Source organism: Mustelus asterias, chromosome 1 (assembly GCF_964213995.1).
Source record: "Mustelus asterias chromosome 1, sMusAst1.hap1.1, whole genome shotgun sequence".
Taxonomy (NCBI): Eukaryota; Metazoa; Chordata; class Chondrichthyes; order Carcharhiniformes; family Triakidae; genus Mustelus; species Mustelus asterias.
The window spans coordinates 147296121-147317640 of NC_135801.1; positions in this window are offsets into that span (position 1 = coordinate 147296121).

Genomic DNA, 21520 nt, shown 5'->3' on the forward strand with positions numbered 1-21520 from the left:
TAATCATTCACCTCTTGGGTTTCCGCTACATTATGAATTCCAAAAATAAAATCTTAACCCATATCACATTAGTTTCTAGAGTTACAATAATTAAAGCCATTTAGAAATGGATGATAAGCAACAATATCTGTTACAATCAGATGTATTTATGTGTACACTTTGCAAAAGTGCATCATTTGTAAGGTGCTATCATAGCTTTTCCGAGGAGCATTGTTGATGATGATAGGAATTTAATTTTATGCAAAAGGAGGAATAATGGACTGCTTGTTTCTCTGGAAGGGATTATCATCTCTCCCGCTGGATCCAGAGCTCTTACTATTACCTGACATTTAACTGTGAGAATTTCACTCGCAAAACAGCATACTTGAGACATTGACAACTGTCAATGTGCATACACATGGTTAAAAGGGATAGAAAGTGGCTCACATAATGCCATCTTAACTCAGTGTCACCATACTTATCTGATAGTAAGGAAGTAATGGAATCAAGTTCCCCTCGAAGACTTGTGTACATGACTGAAATGTCAGTGCAGTACTGAAGCAATGCAGCATTGTTGGAGATGCTGATAACTGACGTCTTGTCTCCAGGATTAAGTAGATGATAAATAAGGGCATGCTTTGAAGAAGAGCAGAAAATTCTCCGAGTGTCCTGGTCAACATTTATTCCTTAGCAAACAAATCACCAATAGATTGAACAGTCATTCATCTCATTTCTGTTGGTGGGATATTGGGCCCTATTTTACCATTTTGATTCCAAGTGCTGGACGGACCTGAAACTGGAAGTGTTTCAGATCCAGCTTTTAGACCAATTCCTATGCACTCTGCCTGCAAAAATATCAGCGAGTCTGAATCACGCTGCACAAGCCTGTGGGTGGGGCTTAACGCGCCCAAAACCCTGCAGCTCCGATCGGCGCCTCCAACTGCACATGCGCAGAAAAAAAGATGATAGAATACTGCTCCCCTGCCACATCCCTCCCGGGCTGGATAATGCCTCCCTCTGGCCCCCACAGACATTGCCCAATCCCCACAACATTACTGACCCCCTTATCCCCTTACCCCACCACCACTCTGACTGATCATGTGCCCCTCCCCCCCCTTGCGCCCCACCGATCTCAGGCAGAGTGGCAGCGGACCCCCCTTTCACACCCCCTCACCGATCTCAAGCAGAGTGGCAGTGGACCCCCCCCCCCCCCCCCCCCCCCCACAACCGATCTCAAGCAGAGAGCCGTCAAACGCTATCTAACTGGAGCGCCTGACTCGGACCTCTAAGAAGCATGTCTGTTTTGAGCCGATTCTGGATGGGCGAACGCAGTGGTAAAGGGGGAAGTGCCGGTAAAGTTGAACATTTAAATGCAAATGCATTTAAATGGCCGTCGCGCCCATTTCAGACGCGGTCCCGATTGCAGCCACTTTCAGGCCTTGGTAAAGGGGGAACCGGCGCAGATTGCGCTACTCACCTCACACCCGACTTTACCAAGTTTTCACACCCGAAAACACGCGCAATGCGATGGTAAAATAGGTCCCATTGTGTTTGAATGGCTGCTGTGTTTAACAATATAATAATAGTGAATAGTTTCATTGCCTGTAAAGTACCTTGTTCTGTTTCTGAGAGACATTAAGATCTAGGGTGGATGGGGTGGTTCGTGACCACCTGCAGACGAAAGGGTAAACTCCCATTGAAATTCAACGCCATGCAAAACTTCAAAATTTGACTGGGCCACTAATGCCAGTGATGTTTCCTACAGCTAGCTTTGAACCATCAATCCTCTTTAGTATTGATTTTGCCTTCACAAGTGGGATCTGTTTGGGTTAAGTATTGGTGTTTCAGTGGTACAACTGCACAGTAAAACAGGAATAGTATTCTGGAATAGCTTTGAAATTAATTAAGAATGAAGAAAAAAACAAATAAATTAAAAAGCCAAGGATGGCTGAAGATTGCAGCAACAAGCTAAAGGAGCAGGAAGTAAGTTGGACAATGTTTGGAACAGTGAGTTGACTGTCAGGTGGATGTAACAATTATCTCGTGTGATTTTTTTAAAGCATGCTTTAAGGGAAGGACTATAAAGACTAACCTAAATAAGGTATCAGGTTATTGCATGGAGGTGGAAAGTAGAACGTAAGAACAATTTACAAACAACCCTTTTCACCATTTTAACAAGGGAATATATCTCTTATGTCACTTGGGAAACTCCCCTCAATTGCCCAACCCAATCTCAGCACCACCTCTCTCAACCCCTCCATTGTTTCTAAATTATCAGACTGTTTGTTGGAAATTCACTGGATGAGCAGAATTGTCATGCAATTATATCATGGGAAGACCAAAACCTTTGGAGCCTGCCATGGACTCTGATCCCCAGTTGCCAACTCCATCCCTCTCCTTGACAACTGTTTGAAGTTGAACCAGATTGGGTTTTTTTCTCTTTCAGGGGATGTGGGCATCACTGGCAGGCCAGCATTATTATTGTCCATCTCTAGTTGCCCTTGAGAGAGTGGTAGTGAATTGCCATCTTGAGCCATGGTGGCAGGGTGGCACAGTGGTTAGCACTGCTGCTTCACAGCACCAGGGACCCGGGTTCAATTCTGGCCTTGGGTCACTGTCTGTGTGGAGTTTGCACATTCTCCCCAAGTCTGCGTGGGTTTCCTCCGGGTTCTCCAGTTTCCTCCCACAGTCTGAAAGATGTTCTGGTTTGGTGTATTGACCTGAACAGGTGCCGGAGTGTGGTGACGAGGGGAACTTCACAGTAACTTCATTGCAGTGTTAATGTAAGCCTTACTTGTGACTAATAAATAAACTTTACTTTATTTTGTCCATGTGATTTGGAACCTTGGTGTCATATTTGCCCCTCTGGTGAGCTGTTAACCACATACAACAACAAGCTCAACTCCACCATGCCTCAGCTTATTTGCTGCTGAAACCTTCAGCCTATTTGTTACCCCTGGACTTTATTATTCCAATGCCCTTGGCCGACCTTCACTGCTTTGCCCTCCATAAACTTGAGGTCAATTAAAATTCATTACCTGTGAGCTCACCCAGCTACGTCGGCTCTGGTTAAGCAATACTTTGAACCCGAGAGCCCTTTGAGACATGTAGACTCAGTTTCAGCTTCTTTAGCATCCTTAATTTTAATTGCCCTATCAATGGTGGCCATACCTCCAATTCCCTCCTATCTCTAAACATCACTTTCCCCTTTCAAGAAGCTCCTTAGAACCTACATTTTCAATCAAACATTTGGTTGTTTACCCCGTATCCCTTTGTATGGCCCAGTGTCAAATTTTCATTGATAACGTACTTGTGAAGTGCCTTGGACATTTTGTTATATTAGGGATAGTAATAGTTGTCTTTGTTGTGGCTAGCTTTCATATAATTCACTCATCTGTTTCAGAAGGAACTTGTGCATAGTGCCTGTGAAAGGCAGGGGACCTGAGGGGGCATTCCGAACATCAGAGCTCACCTCATAAAAGGAGCATGCAATGAAGCTAAAGGGTGAAGAAGGTTGCGGGGTCCTTTGTCCTAGTAGACTAATTGACTCCAGTTGGCCAATCTAGGTTATAAATTGCAGATGGTCTTTGTATTCTTTTTGAATTTCATCTCTGCAGCCCACAGGCTGGTTGGTGTCTCTTCCACGATAATGAAGTGCAAGTTTCTGTGATACTGCCAGATATAGTTGTAGAGTTTATAGTAAGTCTTTCTACTTCTACATTCAAGTCTAAGTAGCAAGCCCACATTCCTATTTGCTTTTCCCGTCACGAACATTAAAATGCAATGGTTTCACCTTGGGACATGTTGGTGTGTCTCAATTCTCTAAGGTCTCGGTTGTGGAGCTTTTTTCAATAATTGTAATTTTCCTCTGTTGGTCTTGGACTCAGACTTTGTTCCTGGGTTTCAGCACTGGTAACTCATGTGCTCTATCCCTGTGATTAAAGTTCCTAGCCTGGTGTTTCTCTGTTCTTCCTCGGGCTGTTTTACCCACTCCTGACCATTTGTGGTGAGAATGGGAGGGATTTTCCATACAATCCACCGCGTGTTTCATGGAGGCAACCCGCCATTGTCCAGTGGTGGGATTTTCTGGTCCCACCACTGTCAATGTGTTCCCTGTTGAACACACCCCTCACTGTCAGGAACCCGTGGTGGAATGTACTGTTAGCGGGACTGGAAGATCCCACCAGCATGAATACCCGGAAAATTCCAAATAGTGGGTTTGCGTTTTTGTTCTAGAGATGGAAACTGTGTGTTCCAAATCTCCTTCCCATTAGAGACTAAGAAACATAGATATAGAAAAAAAGTCACGGGACTAGGCCATTCAGTCCATCAAGTCTGCTCCATCATTTAATGTGATCCTGGCTGATCCACTATCTCAACATCATACACCCACTCTCATCCGATACCTTTGATGCCTTTAGTGTCTAGAAATCTATTTATTCCTTCTTAAATGGATTCAGTGACTTGGCTTCCACAGCCTTACATGGTAGAAAATTCCATAGTTTCACCACCCTCAAAGTGAAGAAATTTCTCCTCATCAAATTGCCTACCCCATATCCTGAAACCATGACCTCTTGTTCTAGACTTTCCCAGCCAGGGGAGACATCATCCCTGCATCCAGTCTTTCCAGCCATGGTGGAACTTTATATGTTTCATGAGAACCCCTCTCATTCTTCCAAGTCCAGTGAATACAGGTGCAGTTGACCCACTCTCTCCTCATACATCAATCCTGCCATCCCAGCAATCAGTCTGGTGAATATTTGCTGCACCTCCTCTGTGGCAAGCACATCTTTTCTTAGATACAGGGCATTCCATGTGGCTGAGCTGCCCTGCCATGATTTACCCTTAAATTATTTCCTTTACATTTACATTTAAAGTATAGTACGTATACTAGGGATTTACTTCTTATACTTTAAACACTACTTAATCTAAAGTAAAGACTAATTTTTATTTTAATGGCTGGATAGTAGAGATACTCACTTGGTCCTACTTACCAAGGTTACTGCTCCTCTTGCACTGGCTCCATTCAATTATCTTTCTTCAATGATGCTACTGTTGGATGTTTTCAAAAATCACCCCTCTCGTACAGCTTTTATTGTTTTTGTCCACCTGCTCCTTTAGGTTCTTCTGTCTGCCTGCCTGAGGGTTCTGCTCTCACCATCTGGGTGCAGCTGACTGTCCGCCCCAGGGTCCTCCACTCGCACTCATCTCTGGGTGCTGCTGACTGCCTGGCTTGGTGTCCTCCTCTCGCACTCATCTCTAGGTGCAGCTGACTGCCTGCCCCAGGGTCCTCCTCTTGCACTCGCCTCACAATGACTCTGATAGTAAGAAATTATTGTGTAGTGGTGAGGGTTGATAACTCGGAAGAGCTTGATTAAGGTCTTCATTTTTTTCAATAAATCTTTGATGGTCTTTACCTCCTATTCACCTTCTCCATTTGTCTGAGGATAATGAGGTGAACTGTTCACATGAACAAATCCATATTTGTTTGCAAAATTGTGGAATAGCTCATTCATAAATTACAGCACATGATCGGACACTACAATGTCTGGATGTAATGTGTTGCATTATTTTTCTTGAGGGATTGGACAGCTGCATCTGCTGTGATACTATGCAATCTATCTACTTCAATCCATTGAGAGAGTAATCAATGAAAATAAGGAAGATTTTCTCCCTAAATTCAAAAAAGTCCACGCCCAAATGTTGCCACAGCCTTGATTGAAAAATAGAAGGAAATAGCAGTTCTTTTTGCTCTTGGCTGTTTACGGCACAAGTAAGACAGATAGAAATAAAAACAGGAAGTGCTGGAAAAGCTGAGATGGTCTGGCAGCTTCTGTGGAAAGCGAAACAGAGTTAACATTTCAAGTCCAATATGACTTATTCGGAACTCAGTGCCTGAACCCGGGATATCAGACTGATTGCTGTGCTCTCTAATGACATTTTGCTATTCCTGGAGGGCCCTGGGGAAGTATTTGAAGAATATCAAGCCCAAGTGTTCGATTTCTGTTAGTGACCTAGAGGAATAGTATCCTGGTCTACAATTGCCATCTCTCTCTGCTCTTGAAATAAAATTGCCACCAGACCTCCAGCAGATGCACCTGCTGCCTCTGTGGTCAGTAATTCTGTGTTGTATCTTTGCACGATTTCAGAAGAGATTAAAAGTTGTTTAATCCTTTTGAAAGCATTGTGCTGGTCCACATTCCTGCACCACTTTGACCTCTGTTAAATTTGGTAAGATGGGCATTCTTAGGTGACCACCCTAAGGCATCTGAAGCTCAGTTATGTTCCTGTGTTGTGGAAATTCTCTGATTATTTTAATCTTTTGTGGATCAGTTGTGATTCCAGTGGACTATAGTCTGTCACGTAGAAATTTGATCATAGGTTTGGTGGACACACATTTTTCATTCAGTCTTAGGCTTACATCCTGTAAGACTTTCAGGACTATTCTGTGATCTGTGATCATACTCTTCTATCATAGATAGAACAGTACAGCACAGAACAGGCCCTTCGGCCCACAATGTTGTGCCGAGCTTTATCTGAAACCAAGATCAAGCTATCCCACTCTCTATCATCCTGGTGTGCTCCATGTGCCTATCCAATAACCGCTTAAATGTTCCTAAAGTGTCTGACTCCACTATCTCTCCACGCTGTCCATTCCACACCCAACCACTCTCTGAGTAAAGAACCTACCTCGGACATCCTTCCTATATCTCCCACCATGAACCCTACACATATATTGTCCATGTTTAGGGCAGCATGGTGGCACAGTGGTGAGCACTGCTGCCTCACAGCACCAGAGACCCGGGTTCAATTCCCAGCTTGGGTCACTCTGTGTGGAGTTTGGGCATTCTCCCCGTGTCTGCGTGGGTTTCCTCTGGGTGCTCCGGTTTCCTCCCACAGTCCAAAGATGTGCAGGTTAGGTGGATTTGCCATGATAAGTTGCTCCTTAGTGTCAGGCGGGTCTAGCTAGGGTAAATGCATGGGGTTACAGTGATAGGACCTGGGTGGGATTGTGGTCGGTGCAGACTTGATGGGCATTGCATTGTAGGATTCTGTGATTCTATGAATCTCATTCCTTCCAGGTCCCCTAGAGTGTGAGACATTGCTCTCAGGAAAATTTCTTGAATGTGCTGAATGCCAAAGGACAATCTATTAAACCAATAATGACTGAATGGCATTATAAATGTGGTCAATAATGCAGATTCTTTGTCTGGAGGCAACTGCCAAAATCCACTGTTTGCATCCAATTCAGCAAATATAGCACACTTAACTAGATTGGCAAGACTCTCATCTACTGAGACTATCGGTTGGATCTCATTTTCCAATGAGTTATTTAGCTGAGTGAAAATCCAACCGGATTCTTATAGAGCTCTTTGGCTTGAGAACCCTAACCATTGCCGAACACCATTTTAGTGACTAAAAGCAAATTACTGCGGATGCTGGAATCTGAAACCAAAAGAGAAAATGCTGGAAAATCTCAGCAGGTCTGGCAGCATCAATCAGTAAGGAGAGGAAAGGGCTAACGTTTCGAGTCCAGATCATCCTTTGTCATCAGTGCCTGGTGACAGTGACTGGTGACATAACCCTTTGCTGCTGCATCTTTTCAATGTTAACCTTGACTTTGTCCAAGAGTGAATGAGAGACTTTCTAGGGGTAATAAGGTAATTTAGTTTAGCAACAGCCCATAGAGTGACGTGGTACTCTGTCTTTAATTTTCCTCGGACCGTAAAGAAATTTGGAAATGCATTTCGAAAGGTACCTCTGCAGTTCTCATCAGTAACTTATCCATTTTATTTTTAGGCATGCCTTTCTACATGGTAAAGAGCACTGTTAATTTTGGGTGACACAGAAAGATTCAAAGATTTCTCAGTCTTTGAGCGGGATTTTCCGGCTGCGCTCACCCCAAAACCAGAAAATCCTGCCTGAGGTCAACGGCCCCAAATTGGGACAACAGGACAACTTTGTATGGTCTTGTCCTGCCTGCTACAATTCCCGTGGCAGGTGGGAAGGGAAAGTTCTGCCATTTATATTTCAGCTTTGCCATGAGTTGACCTTTCACTTATAAAGTTGTCCCACCATGACTTTGTCATTTGATAGATGCATTTGACTTAATCTGACAAAACAGAAACCCCTGCCCTTGTGTCTAATTTAAACTGTCTCACGCATTTTGAATTTAATACTTCAATAGTTGTTTTCAGTATCATTTACTTCCCCCAGGAAGATTAATTCCTTTACCCGCGGTGCTTCCACTTCTTGTTTGTGGTTCTGTTCTATAATTTTCTCCCTATTTTTACTTCTCAGCATTTTCAAGCAAGAAAATATATATTTGATATGGTCTATTTTTCGACGGTTGTGGCATTCTTCCCTGCTTGTACAGTCTGTTTCTTCCACCCTGAAAACATTTTTAAATGGCTATCGGTGCATTTTTCCCCCATTTTGGTGGACTTTGGCACACTTTATCTTTGATGGCCTACAAACTGAATGGTCTCACTCGATCTTCTCCACGGGAACTCTTATGCCACAGGAACAAAGGCCAAAGGTTCTGTTTGGCTTGTAATCTGCACTATTAAAGCTAGTTTAAATTATTTCTTGTCTATAAGAAATCTGATATTGCTTCAGCTAGGAACCTGACAATAATCCTGTTGTGAACCAGCTCATCCTTTAAGGTTCCATAATCATAGCTCCCTGCCAGCCTAGAGAGATCACTGATAAATTAACCCATGCTTTGGCCTGCTCTTTGCTTCCTTTAATTCTCTATTGTAAAATTCTGATGGATGCTGAAATAAGAATCAAAAACATGCAGGGTTTCTTCTTAAGAAGTTGAAATCTTAACCCTCTGCCTTGCTATCATGTCATCATCAATAGATCCTACTGTATAAGGTAGTGTTCTGACCTGGGTTTTTTGACCTGTTTTGCGTAACCCTGAAACAGTTCTCCCTTGTGAACATTTCTCTCCAATTGTCCCAATTTGGGGCTTGTTGCAAGCCTTCTGCACTCTGAAATGATTCTGGGAGTTGTCGAATGGACTCCATGCTTCTGCTGTACCCTGGAATTATTCCTGCTTCTGTGCTGCTGTTTTCTGCTTCAGGTCTGTGCTCGCTGCTGTCTGGTCTCCAGGTGATTCCCTCAGCTTGCATCTGTTGCTGTCACAATGTCCTGATGCCTTGGTGAATCTTAAAGTTTTTTTTTATTGAAAACTTTAAATCTAAAGCATTTAGATAGTTACATGGGTAAGATGGGTATAGAGGGATATGGGCAAAATGCGGGCAATTGGGACTAGCTTGGGGGTTTTAAAAAAAAGGGCGGCATGGACAAGTTGGGCCAAAGGGCCTGTTTCCATGCTGTAAACCTCTATGACTCTATGAAGTTTATTTATTAGTCACAAGTAAGGCTTACATTAACACTGCAAAGAAGTTACTGTGAAATTCCCCTAGTCGCCACACTCTGGCGCCTGTTTGGGTCAATGCACCTAACCAGCACGTCTTTCAGACTGTGGGAAGAAATCGGAGCACCTGGAGGAAACCCACGCAGACACGGGGAGAACGTGCAAACTCCACACAGTGACCCAAGCCAGGAATCGAACCCGAGTCCCTGGTGCTGTGAGGCAGCAATGCTAACCACTGTGCCACCGTGCTGCCCAATTTTGTCCCTATTTCAAGGATTTCATTCCTTTCCAGCCCTGTATCTTCAGTTTTAAGTTTTGCTGGTTCTTCCACTTTCTGCCACCTTGCTTTGTTGTGTTGTTGGAGTCTAGATGGGGTTTTGGGATTATCTAATCTCTCAAAGTATGCTGCTCAAGTTCTGTAGTTTCTCAAAACCATTCCTTTTTATTTACAGCAAATATTTACACATTTGGACATCTACATGAGTTGAGGGGAAATTTTCCTGTCCCGTTCACCACGGGAATCATAGTGGGCGGGGGGTGGACCATGCAAAGGTCTGTTGACCTTGGGCGGGATTTTCCAGTTTTGGGGAGAGCGCAGCTGGAAAATCCTGTCCATTGAGTCTCTCTCTCTTCCAGATTTTACTTACTTCTCAATCATGTGATCTGACACCATTATTCTATCAACATCATGCATTCTTCTGATGTTAACACTTCACAGTTTCCAGAGATCAGGTTTGTTCAATTGAATATTGAGCATGTGAATGAAACCTGCAAATTGCCCAGACCAATGTATTATAAATGACTAATCATGCCTCAGTTATTATCTATCAGATTTTTTAATCCAATTTGCTCCCTTTTTCTGCTGAAGGGATTGACTTTTTTCCAAAGGCATTGTCAAACATAAAGTAACTCATTCAAGTGATCTTCTTCGTGTGTGCGTTTAGATAGTGAGCGTTGGTAGACAAGTCAACTGTGCAAAGCATTACAGATTCCCAATAACATTGGTGCATGTTTTCTTTGCAATAAGTTACTTTGACTAATGGGCATTTATTTCCATAGTTTTGCTGCACCGAGACCAACTTTAGCATCCTCACTGTCTCCTGGTTGAGGTAACCTAACAAAGCTCAGATTAGGGATCAAAACATCTGCACAACCAAACAGTGCATTCACTCACGGAGCCACCAGAGAGTTCGAAAAGAACTTTTATCCTTTCAAGACACAAACACTCAAGTATTTAACTATCAAGGATTTCTTTAGAATTTTAAGGCCTTTGTTTCCTGTCACTCTGATCGACAGCTATGCCACTCCTCACACCATTTCAAAACAAACAAGAGTATTGAGGACAAATATGTTTCGCTCACTTTATAAATGCAAGTGTAATATAAATTAGTGTGGATTTAAATGCAAAACGGTTGCATGCAGAACAGAACACAATGGTTTCTCTTGGACTGCCTGAATAGATGCTGTAGTGACTAACCCATTTAAAGTTTGAGCCACTTATAGCAAAACATAGATAATACAGAGTGAATTCAAAGCAGATCTCACTGAATGCTGTTTTTTTCTGAATGGTGGGCCTCAATTGCAACAAAGAATATTTCATAGTGGATATCACATTGAGAAGGTCATTTTATATATTCCTACTGATGTTGTTGTTTCTTTGCCTGCATAGTAATCATTTTAATTTTTTTAGATGTTAAACCAAGACTTCTGGCTGCTATTTTATTCAGTTCTGCTTAACGTACTGCTTTGCAACCTAAACATGGGTTTCTCAATGGAAAAAACCTAAATTTTGATTTAAATGATAAGGAGGAAGATGAAAACATTAAAGGGAGGAGGCGATGGCCTAGTGGCATTATCGCCAGATTATTAATCCAGAAACTCAGCTAATGTCCTGGGGAACCAAGTTCGAATCCCACCACGGCAGATGGTGGAATTTGAAATATTTGGAATTAAGAATCTACTGATGACCATGAAACTATTGTCGATTGTTGTAAAAACTCATCTCGTTCACTAATGTCCTTTAGGGAAGAAATTTGGTGTCCTTACCTGGTCTGGCCTACATGTGATTCCAGGGCTACAGCAACGTGGTTAACTCTCAACTGCCCTGGGGCAACTAGGGGTTAACAATAAATGCTGGCCAGCCAGAGACGCACATATCCGCGAATGAATATAAAAAAGAGATTAAGTTGGAGTCATGCATCATCAATTGTATATCTTCCTTAGATTAAGACATTAGTTCACCAGGTTCTACAGACCAAGAAAATCTTAGTTAGGGTCACACCAAAGCATTAGAGGGACACACAAGAATAAGAAGTGGAACATGTGAGCCAGCAGCCCTTTGCTAGTACCGAGGTGGAATCTCCCCAGTCCTGCTGAGGCTGGCTTGAAGATGGGACAAGGGGCAAACTTGGACATACGGGAGTTGTGTTGGCTGGCCAATGTGTTCCTGCATCCGGCAATTTTGTCATCAACAGCTGCAGCTACCTGCCTGGCAACAGTGGCAAAAAATATAATTAGCGATTAGAAAGCTAATGAGGTGTGAGGGAGAACTCTGCTGGGATCTTCCTAGTACTGGAGCACTCTGCTGCTGAGTGTCGACTCCAGCTGCTCCTTGGAGGCAGCCATTCAACAACAAATCAAGGGGGCAGAGAGGCCAGAGGCTCCATACCCTAATCTCTGGGACACGAACAAGAAAGGCCGCGCCCATGTCCAAATGATTTCTCTGGCCCTTGGTTTAGGATTTAATGGATGCTTCCAAGGGTGTTTCCACTGTGACTTGTTCTTAATCTTGGCATCCTATCCAACCCTGAGTCACCTCATTGCTACTTCTTCTGTCATTTTGAAATGACATGATGATGCCTTTAACTGGTTGAAACCAAAACTCTATTTCCCTCCATTCCAAGAGCAATAAACCAATTGAGTGTACCTTTCTGAACTCCAGACCATCTTTCATAGCTAATAAAGATTTTGGAAGAAATTGGTGGTGGGTCTGTGGTCAATAGGAAAAGAACCCAGGGCACTACTCTGTTTGGGAGGGAACAGAGTAAATATTTCTATCTATGGGATTTGTCATTAACGAATGACGAGAAGAAGTGTTTCAAACTGAATTGGCCTCAACACATTAAATGTTTGTTATATTATTGAGTCTATGGGAAAAGACAGATTAGAATTCTAAACCCACGGCCACTTCCATCGAGAAGGACAAGGGCAGCAGATACATGGGAACACCACCACTTGCAAGTTCCACTCCAAGCTACTCACTGTCCTGACTTGGAAATATATCGCTGTTCCTTCGCAGTCACTGGATCAAAATCCTGGAATTCCCTCCCGAATGCCACTGTGGGTCAACCCACAGCACATGGACTGCAGCGATTCAAGAAGGCAACTCACCATTGCCTTCTCAAGGGCAACTAGGGATGGGCAATAAATGCTGGCTAGCCAGTGACAGCCATGTCCCATTAATAAATAGAAAAAAAATGGAAGGCAGTGTAATATGTTGGGAAGCAGGGAAGAGGAGGAACATGTAATATGGCACAATTGAAGGTATAGAAGAGAAAGAGAGGAAGATTTAGAAGAGGAATAACAAGTACTATCAATAAAATCTGTGACACAAGAAAGGTTCGGACAAACTGGTAGTGAGCTTGAGAGAGGATTGGATTTGACATCTTGACATATTCGAATCATGATGTGTAAACATGAAACACAGTAGAATGTATGGACTTTATTAAATTCTATTGTGTAGTCAAAAAAAGGAAAGCTTTCAACAATGCATAAATCCATAGAGTCACTGGGTACACAGGTGCATGTAGATTTTGCAGTCAGTGGTACAATGGCAATGCTTGCCACTATATCTCCACATGAGCCTACCACAAGGAGACAGCTTATGCCTGGAGATACAGGTGTAAGATTTTAAATTGTAATTAATTAAGAATCAATAGGCAATTTCCTTCCTAACAGCACTGTGGGTGCACCTACACCACATGGACAGGAACGGTTCAAGTCGGGAGCTCACCTTCACCTTTTCAAGGGAAATTAGGGATGGGCAATGAATGCTGACCCGGCCAGTGACACCCATATCCTATGAAAGAATAAATAAAAAATAACAAATTTGCATTGGTTCCATACTTGTCATTTAAAATAGCAAACACTTGTGAATAGTGTTAATTGTGTGACAATCCGATAGGGACCAGTAGATATATCCTTAAAGTGGACAACATTTTAAATCACTGTTACTTGCTAAAAGAATAAAGTCACAGGAATGTACAGTTTCAAACAGACAGAGGAAACTTTACTATACAAGGGGTGACAAAGCAAACAGTCACTTCGATCTATTTTATATTTTAACATCCAGAATGAACATAAGATAAACAAAAACTAACAGCAAACTGTGGTAAAACACTAACAACAAACTGCCCAGCAAATGGTAATCACAACCAAGGCAGGTCTTACAAATCTCTCAGTAACTCATTCAGATGTCAGTGATCACGGTGAGTCATGAAGATCTTCAACTCTATCTTTTTCATGAGTGATTTCAGTTTCATTCTTCCAACAATATTGCCTCTGATTTCTCTCAACAGCAGCTTCAACTCAGCCTGGAAGCCCTCTTCTTCTTCTACTTGCAATGAGTTGTCAGGCAACTGGACTCCAGCTGAGGCTACTCCAATGTCTGCTCACCTCCCAGCTGCTCAATCACTTTGCCCAAGACTGCAGCCCTTGGTATTTGCCAGGCCGCACTGCAGGATCTATGCACTCAGACATAGTTCCAGCTCCCCAACTGCAGTGCTGCCAACTACCAGCTACCCCGAGTAACTATTGCTCCTGCGCTTCTCTGATCCTCAACTCCAAACCGCATTGAGCCACTACCCCTCCCTGGTTTAGAAACATAGAAATAAAGAAAATAGAAGCAGGAGTAGGCCATTCAGCCTGCATTTGAGCCTGCACTGCCATTCATTTTGGTATGGCTAATCATGAAATTCAATACTCTGATCCTGCCTTCCCCCCATATCACTTGATCCCTTCAGCCCCAAGAGTTTTCTCTAATTTCTTCTTGAAATCATGCAATGTTTTGGCTTCAACTACTTTCTGTGGTAGTGAATTCCATACATTCCCCACCCTCTGGGTGAAGAAATTCTCTTCATCTCAGTCATAAAAGGTTCACCCCTTATCCTCAAACTATGAGTCTAGTCTGGACTCCCCCACCATTTGGAACATTCTTTCTGAATCTATCTGTCTAACCCTGTTAGAATTTTAAAAGTTTCTATGAGGTCCCCTCTCACTCTTCTAAACTCTAATGAATATAATCCTAACCGACTTAGTCTCTCCTCATATGACAGTCCTGTCATTCTAGGAATTAGCCTGGTAAACATTTGCCGCACTCCCCCCATAGAAAGAACATCCTTCCTCAGATAAGGACACCAAAACTGCCGACAATATTCCAGGTGTAACCTCATCAACACCCTGTACAATTGCAGTAAAACATCCATATTCCTATACTCAAATCCTTTTGCTATGAAGGCCAACATACCATTTGCCTTCTTTACTGCCTGCTCTACCTGCATGCTTACTTTCAGCGACTGATGCACAAGGACACCAAGGTCTCGCTGAGTATCCATCTCTCTCAATTTACACCCATTCAAATAATAATCTGCCTTCCTATTTTTGCTACCGAACGAACTGAATAACCTCACATTTATCCACATTATATTGCATTTGCCACGCAAATGTCCACTAACTCAGCCTATCCAAATCACACTGAATTATCTCTGCATTCTCCTCACAGCTCACCCTCTCATCCAACTTTGTATCATCTGCAAATTTGGAGATAATTCCCTCTTCCAATTCATTAATATATGATGCACTCCTGTAACTTCTCGGGCCCGATTTTATCATTGCGTCACGCCCGCTTTTGGGCACGAAAACTTGGTAAAGTTGGGCGTGAGGCCATTAACATGATCCGCACCCATGTCCGCGCAGATGCCCACTTTACCAAGGCCCGAAAATGGCCACGATCCGAAACGCACCCTAAACAGGTGCAACGGCGATTTAAATGCATTTGCATGCTTTTAAATTGAATTAATGGGCTGCCCGCCCAACTTTACCAGCATTTCCCCCTTTACCATCGCGTTTGCGCGTCCAGATTCAGCGCGAAACAGACATGCTCGGCAAAGGTCTGTTTCTGGCGCTCCAGCATCTGAAGAAGTAAGTTCAGCGCTTCCAACTCAGATCAGTGGTGCAGGGGGGGAGGGAGGCGGGCCAGATCATTCTCTGATGGGGGGGAGGGAGGAGGAGGAAGGTCAGATATATCTCTGGTGGGGGGGGCAAGGAGGGAGGCCAAATCGTTGTCTGGTGGGGGGGGGCCTGATCATTGTCTGGTAGGGGTGGGGGGGGGGGGGGGAGGAGGGGGGAGGGAGGCCAGATCGTTCTGTTGTGCGGGAAGGGGGGAGGGAGGCCAGATTGTTGTCTGGTGGGGGGTGGGGGGAGGAAGGCCAGATCATTGTCTGGTGGTGGTGGTGGGGGGGGACGTGGTGGAGGGAGGTGGGTCAGATGTATCTCTGGTGGGGGTGGGGTGGGGGGGCAGGGGGGGGTCCGCTGCCCCTCTGTGGGAAATTGGTGGGGAGGCAGGGGGGCAGAGGGTCGCGATCGGTCTGGGAGTGGGGGGGGGGTGGGTGGATAAGGGGGACAGTTATGTTGTGGGGGTGGGGCAATGTCTGTGGGGGCCATCGCTCCCGCTTTTCGCTCCCCGGCTGCTTTATCCGCTTTTTGTGGCCTGGGAGCAATCTGATAGCCGCACGTTTTTCAAATTTTTTCCTCACTGCGCATGCGCAGTTGAAGGCTCCGGTCGGAGCTGCAGCATTTCAGGTGCGATAAGCCCCGCCCATAGCGCAATTCAGACCCGCGAATTTTTTTTCAGGCTAAGTGCATGTGGGGGCACCTGAGAGCAGATTTCCAAGTCGGATCTGAATTGCGCCCAGATTCAGCACTTAGAATGAAAATGGTAAAATCAGGCCCCTCCAGCCAGAATTCTCTCATAGGCTCTTTCTTCATCCTGTGCACACCCCGGTTACCTCATCATTCTTTTCACACCATCGCCCCAGGTCCTCTCACAAGTGACCCCTAACTGAGCATTTACAACAATCCCCCTCAAAGAGTCTGTAACCCTGTGCCTGCTGAGAAGCGTACTCCTCAGCTTCAACCCCCAAAACATGCAGACCCAACTGAAAAATACAGATTTTCTTGCAATAGGCCCAGTGCAAATTTTGGCTGAGAACATTGGGCTAGAATTCCCCTGTCTTGCATGCCCTGCCATTGCTGCTCGCAAGAATGGAAAATTGAGCGGTCAACCAAATCTCTACTCATAGCAGTGGAACCGGAAAATCCCAGCTACTGAGGAGCTCAGAGAATCTCGGCCTAAAGTGTGCACTCCAGAAAGATGACAAATAGTAATGATGATTGCTGAATGCATTGCTATTTCTGATTAAAAAAAGGACTCCCTGTCGGTTTACACACTGCCACGATAAAAGACCGAAGTCATTTAAGCAATTCACATGCAGCAAATTACAGTTATGATTTGTGGAGACATAGCTTCATGCACATTTTCCATCCTTTTTGCAAGTTTATTCAATATTGTGGACTATTGATAATGACCAAAGAGTGAGCTCAGTCCACCAGACAGTCCTTTCACTCATTGGCACTCTTGTAAACATCACCAAGGTAACATCACAGCTTCTAATTTTACTGCAAAATATCGAGATTTCAGAAATCGTTTTTTCAATATGAGATTGGGGATTTTGTCAAGAAAGTTTTATATTTCAAATTTTATTGCTGGATTTTATAAAAGATACAAGAAGGCACTTAGTAAAATTCAGGCAAAGAAAAAGTTAGAGGAAAAGGGGATGAAAAATGAAAAGAAAGGAAAAAAGAAGTGGAAAGGACAGAATGATTCAACTCGTAGAGGAGAAAGGAAGGTTGTCAAAATAATGAATAAAAGGTCGTCGGACTGAAAATGTTTTTTTCATTGATCCATTTACGGTATAGTTAATCTTTTCAAGTGTAAGAAACGTGATCGTCTCAGTTACCCATTGCAAGTGGAAGGGTGGAGTCGCAGACGCCAAAGTAAATAAGATAAGTGGGCGTGCAAGCAATGAGGCAAAGGCCAAGGCAGCTGGCTGGTGGTGATCTACAACTATCTCATCAGGGATTACCCCAAATATACTAATAACAGGGTTATTATCAATAGCTTTGCTACACATGTAGGAAAACATTGAGAACACAGATGACCAGAAATTAGCCAGCCTTGGACATGACCAAAACATCTGAAACTGTTTTGCAGGATCAGGTCTTAATGCAGTCAAAATGATGACGTAACCTAAATTTTTACGTTTATTTCAGGCTACATCAAGTCAGGTTTTATCTAAATTAGATTAATTAGCCACAGAGTGGATATTGCTAGAAATTTCTAGATCTCCCAAGTACAGATTGTCAATACTTTATTCTGCTTCCCCCACCCCCCATGGTGCTCATGAATGATTGTGACATGTTTGCACTTGACAGCAACTCCAAGATACAGGCAAATTATAAAAATATAATTAAGCATCCTTCTTTGTCTCCACATAATCAATGGAAACTGCTGAAAGCGGAGAATTCTGTTCACTGAACTGCCTGTGACAGACAATGAGTTGCTTACAAGTCCCACTTGCTTCCCACAATAATGAATCACTGCCCTTGCAGATTGTTAAGAGCATCCAGTTCACATAAATAGGTCATTTTCCAAAGTTGTCACCTCCACGCAAATTGATAATAGAGTTGATTTACAAAAAAATGTTTTGTTATTGTACAAGAAATCAGCCATCTTTAACACTTATGCACTTAAACCTATTTTCTGTTTCTGTTTGCACCACACCGCCCCCTGCTAGACCTGAGGTTATTTAAGGCCATTGTTATGAATACATAATATTAGCCGAGTACATCAAACATTGGCCCACATTGTGAGTGCACTGCCTATGAATTTCCTTCCATAAAACAGATGGAAAGAAAGTTATGGCCACTGTGCCTGCAGTTTCCCAACATGTACTGAAACTTACCAACTGTCCAGTAATAGTGTGAATTTGTGAAACTGGTCTGACTGACTCCTGCTGGGGTACAATTGTACAGTTACTGGCTCCCATTCCTTGGCCTAATTAATTAATTGGCCAAGATCCTATATCCCTTTGAATGCTGTTTTATTTCCTTTACTTTGAAAAACTGGCTACATCGCACATAAGGAACAGGTTCAGAAGTCGATCATTCAGACCTTCAAACCTACTCAGTCATTCAGTAAGAGCAAGGCTGATCTTCTACCTCAACTCCACTTTCTCACACTATTCCTTAATTCCCTTGATATCCAAAACTCTATTGACCTCTGTCTTGAATATATGCAACGACTGAGCACCCACAACCCTTTGGATAAAGAAGTTTAAGATTCACAATCATTTGAAGAAATTTCTCCTCAGCTGAGTCCTACATATTCAAACTCTTATTCTGAGACTGTCGCCCCCAGTTCTAAACTCCCACCTCATAGTAACCATTGTTCCATCATCTATCCTATCAAGCCCCTTTGAAATGTAAGTTTCAAACAGACTATCTACTCATTGTCTACTCAATCTTTCCTATAGAGCAATCCCATAATGCCAGGAATCAAACTAATAAATGCTTATTGCACTGCTCTTAAGGTGAGTATATTCTCCCTTAGAAGTGTAGGCATGGCTTAGTTGGTCGCACTCTCACCTCTGAATCGCAAGGGTCTGTGTGCTCCAAGGTTGATAAAAGCAATTAAGTCTAACACTCAAGTGCAGTACTAGGGATACCCCATTTCTCTGCTCAGGTGGATGTAGAAGATTCCATGTCATTATTTCAGGGAAGAGCAGGGGAGTTATCCCTGATCTCTTGCCATTATTTATATTCAGCGCAACTGGTCTTTATCACATTGCTGTTTGTGGGACTTTGCTGTGCGCAAATTGGCTGCTGTGTTTTCTACATTACAATAGTGACTAGCCTACAACAATGCTGTAAAGTGCTTTGAGGCATTCTGATGGTGATTAAAAGCAACGCAAGCCTTTCTATCTAAGGAGATCAAAACTGTGCGGTCTCACTGATTACAATGTGACTTATTTTTCCTTATACTTCAATCCCTTTCTTAACTGCTTACTCTATCCATACGCTAACTTCCTGGTCCCTCTGAATAACAACATTTCCGATTTCTATCTTTTAAAAAATATTCTGCTTTTGTTAAGAACCTCACTGATGTTAAATGTCAGGGTATCCCAACGCCATGTATCATGTGAGGAAAGATACGCGAACCAGGGAGGAACAGCACAGTCATTTTGTGATCAATCAATGAAGAATATTTATTATCTTGAAAGAAAATACATAACAAGAAGGAAAATAATACATGACAACAGTACACTTAACTCCACTGATGACTGTACACACACAGTGGGCAGGATTTTAATGCCTCACGCGTCCCGAAACCGTAAAATCCCACCCAAGCTCATTGGACCTTTCCATGCTCTGCCCCTCACCCGCTCTGATTCCGTGTTGGGCAGGATAGTAAAATTCCGGTCAGTATGTCAGAGGTTTCCCCTTGTTAACAACTATCTACATTCCCTGAATTCTGAAAAATGCTCCTTTTCCCAAACAACTTTCTGAACCAAATCCAGCAAATAGTTACCATCCATGGGTCCATGTTTCATAAAGCTGTCTTCAGTTTCAGTGAAGGAATAATCTTCTCTGTTTGAGTTTTGGATTTTAAACTGCAGCCTTTTAACAATAACTTGTTTTTGGGAGAGCCTGCTTTCTACCGCTGTGAGTGTGTATGATAAGACCATAAGACCATAAGACATAGGAGCGGAAGTAAGGCCATTCGGCCCATCGAGTCCACTCCACCATTCAATCATGGTTGATTTCAGCTCCATTTACCCGCTCTCTCCCCATAGCCCTTCCTCTAGCTATTGTGCTGTAGATATATCATTCTTTCCCTTTTATGTTACCCATCCTGTGGATCCGGTTTTTAGCATATAAGTGCCAATTCCCTTATCTGTCTACTTTGAAGTCACCTTGTCTGTACCCCATTGATTTCTCCCTAGTCACATAGGTAAACACATGCTTTACTCACTGGCATCCTCGTTTGCATTTAAAAACATCCCTTCAAACAGTCGCTCTCATCAATCCACTTTTATTTATTTTAACCCAATTTCATTTTTTAATCTTCATTTTCCTCAATTCTTAAAACTCTTTTATATTTCCTACCAAGATGGATAAATCTACATTTCACCACATTATATTCCATCTGCCACGTTTCTGTCTCATCACTTAACCTGTATTTATCACTTTGCACCCTTCTCACAGCTTACTTTCCCATCTAACTTTGTATGATCAGCAAACTCTTGGTTCCCCTCATCTAAATCATTGATATAGATTGTAAATAGTTGAGGCCCAATAACTGATCCTTGTGGTAGTCACAATTTACCAACCTGAAAATAACCCATTTATTCTTAATCTGTTTTTTTGTCCATGAACCAATCTCAAATCATATCAATATATTACTCCCAATCGTGTGAGCCTTAATTTTGAGTAATACTCTCTTGTTTGCCACCTTGCCAAATATTTTTTGAAAATTCAAATATACGACATCTACTAGTACCCTAATTTATCCAGCCTGCTGGTTACATCTTCAAAAAACATTAACATATTTGTCAGACTTTGTGGTGAACCATAGATGGTTACCACTATGGGTACTGAACCATAGATGGTTAGCACTATGGGTACTTGTACATATGTTAGTGTTGTCACTGTTGCGGTTAGGGTTGGGGTGTTCTACCTGTTGGTATTGTTCTGTGGTACACTCCGGTTGGCTCCGCCTTCCTGTAGGAGTATAAAGGTCACTGCACTGCCTGGTGGCCCTTTAGTCTGGGATTGTATTGTTATGCAGTATGCTCCATTCTTGTTACTAATAAAAGCCTTTATTTCCCGGGTACGATTCAGCCTCCCGAGTGATTTAATCGCGCATCAGACATGATTCTATTTCATAAATCCATGTTGACTCTGCCCAACCATTTTTGGTCTCTGGTTTTCTAAATGCACTGTTTACCATCTCCCTGTAAATAAATATAGGTTTAAACA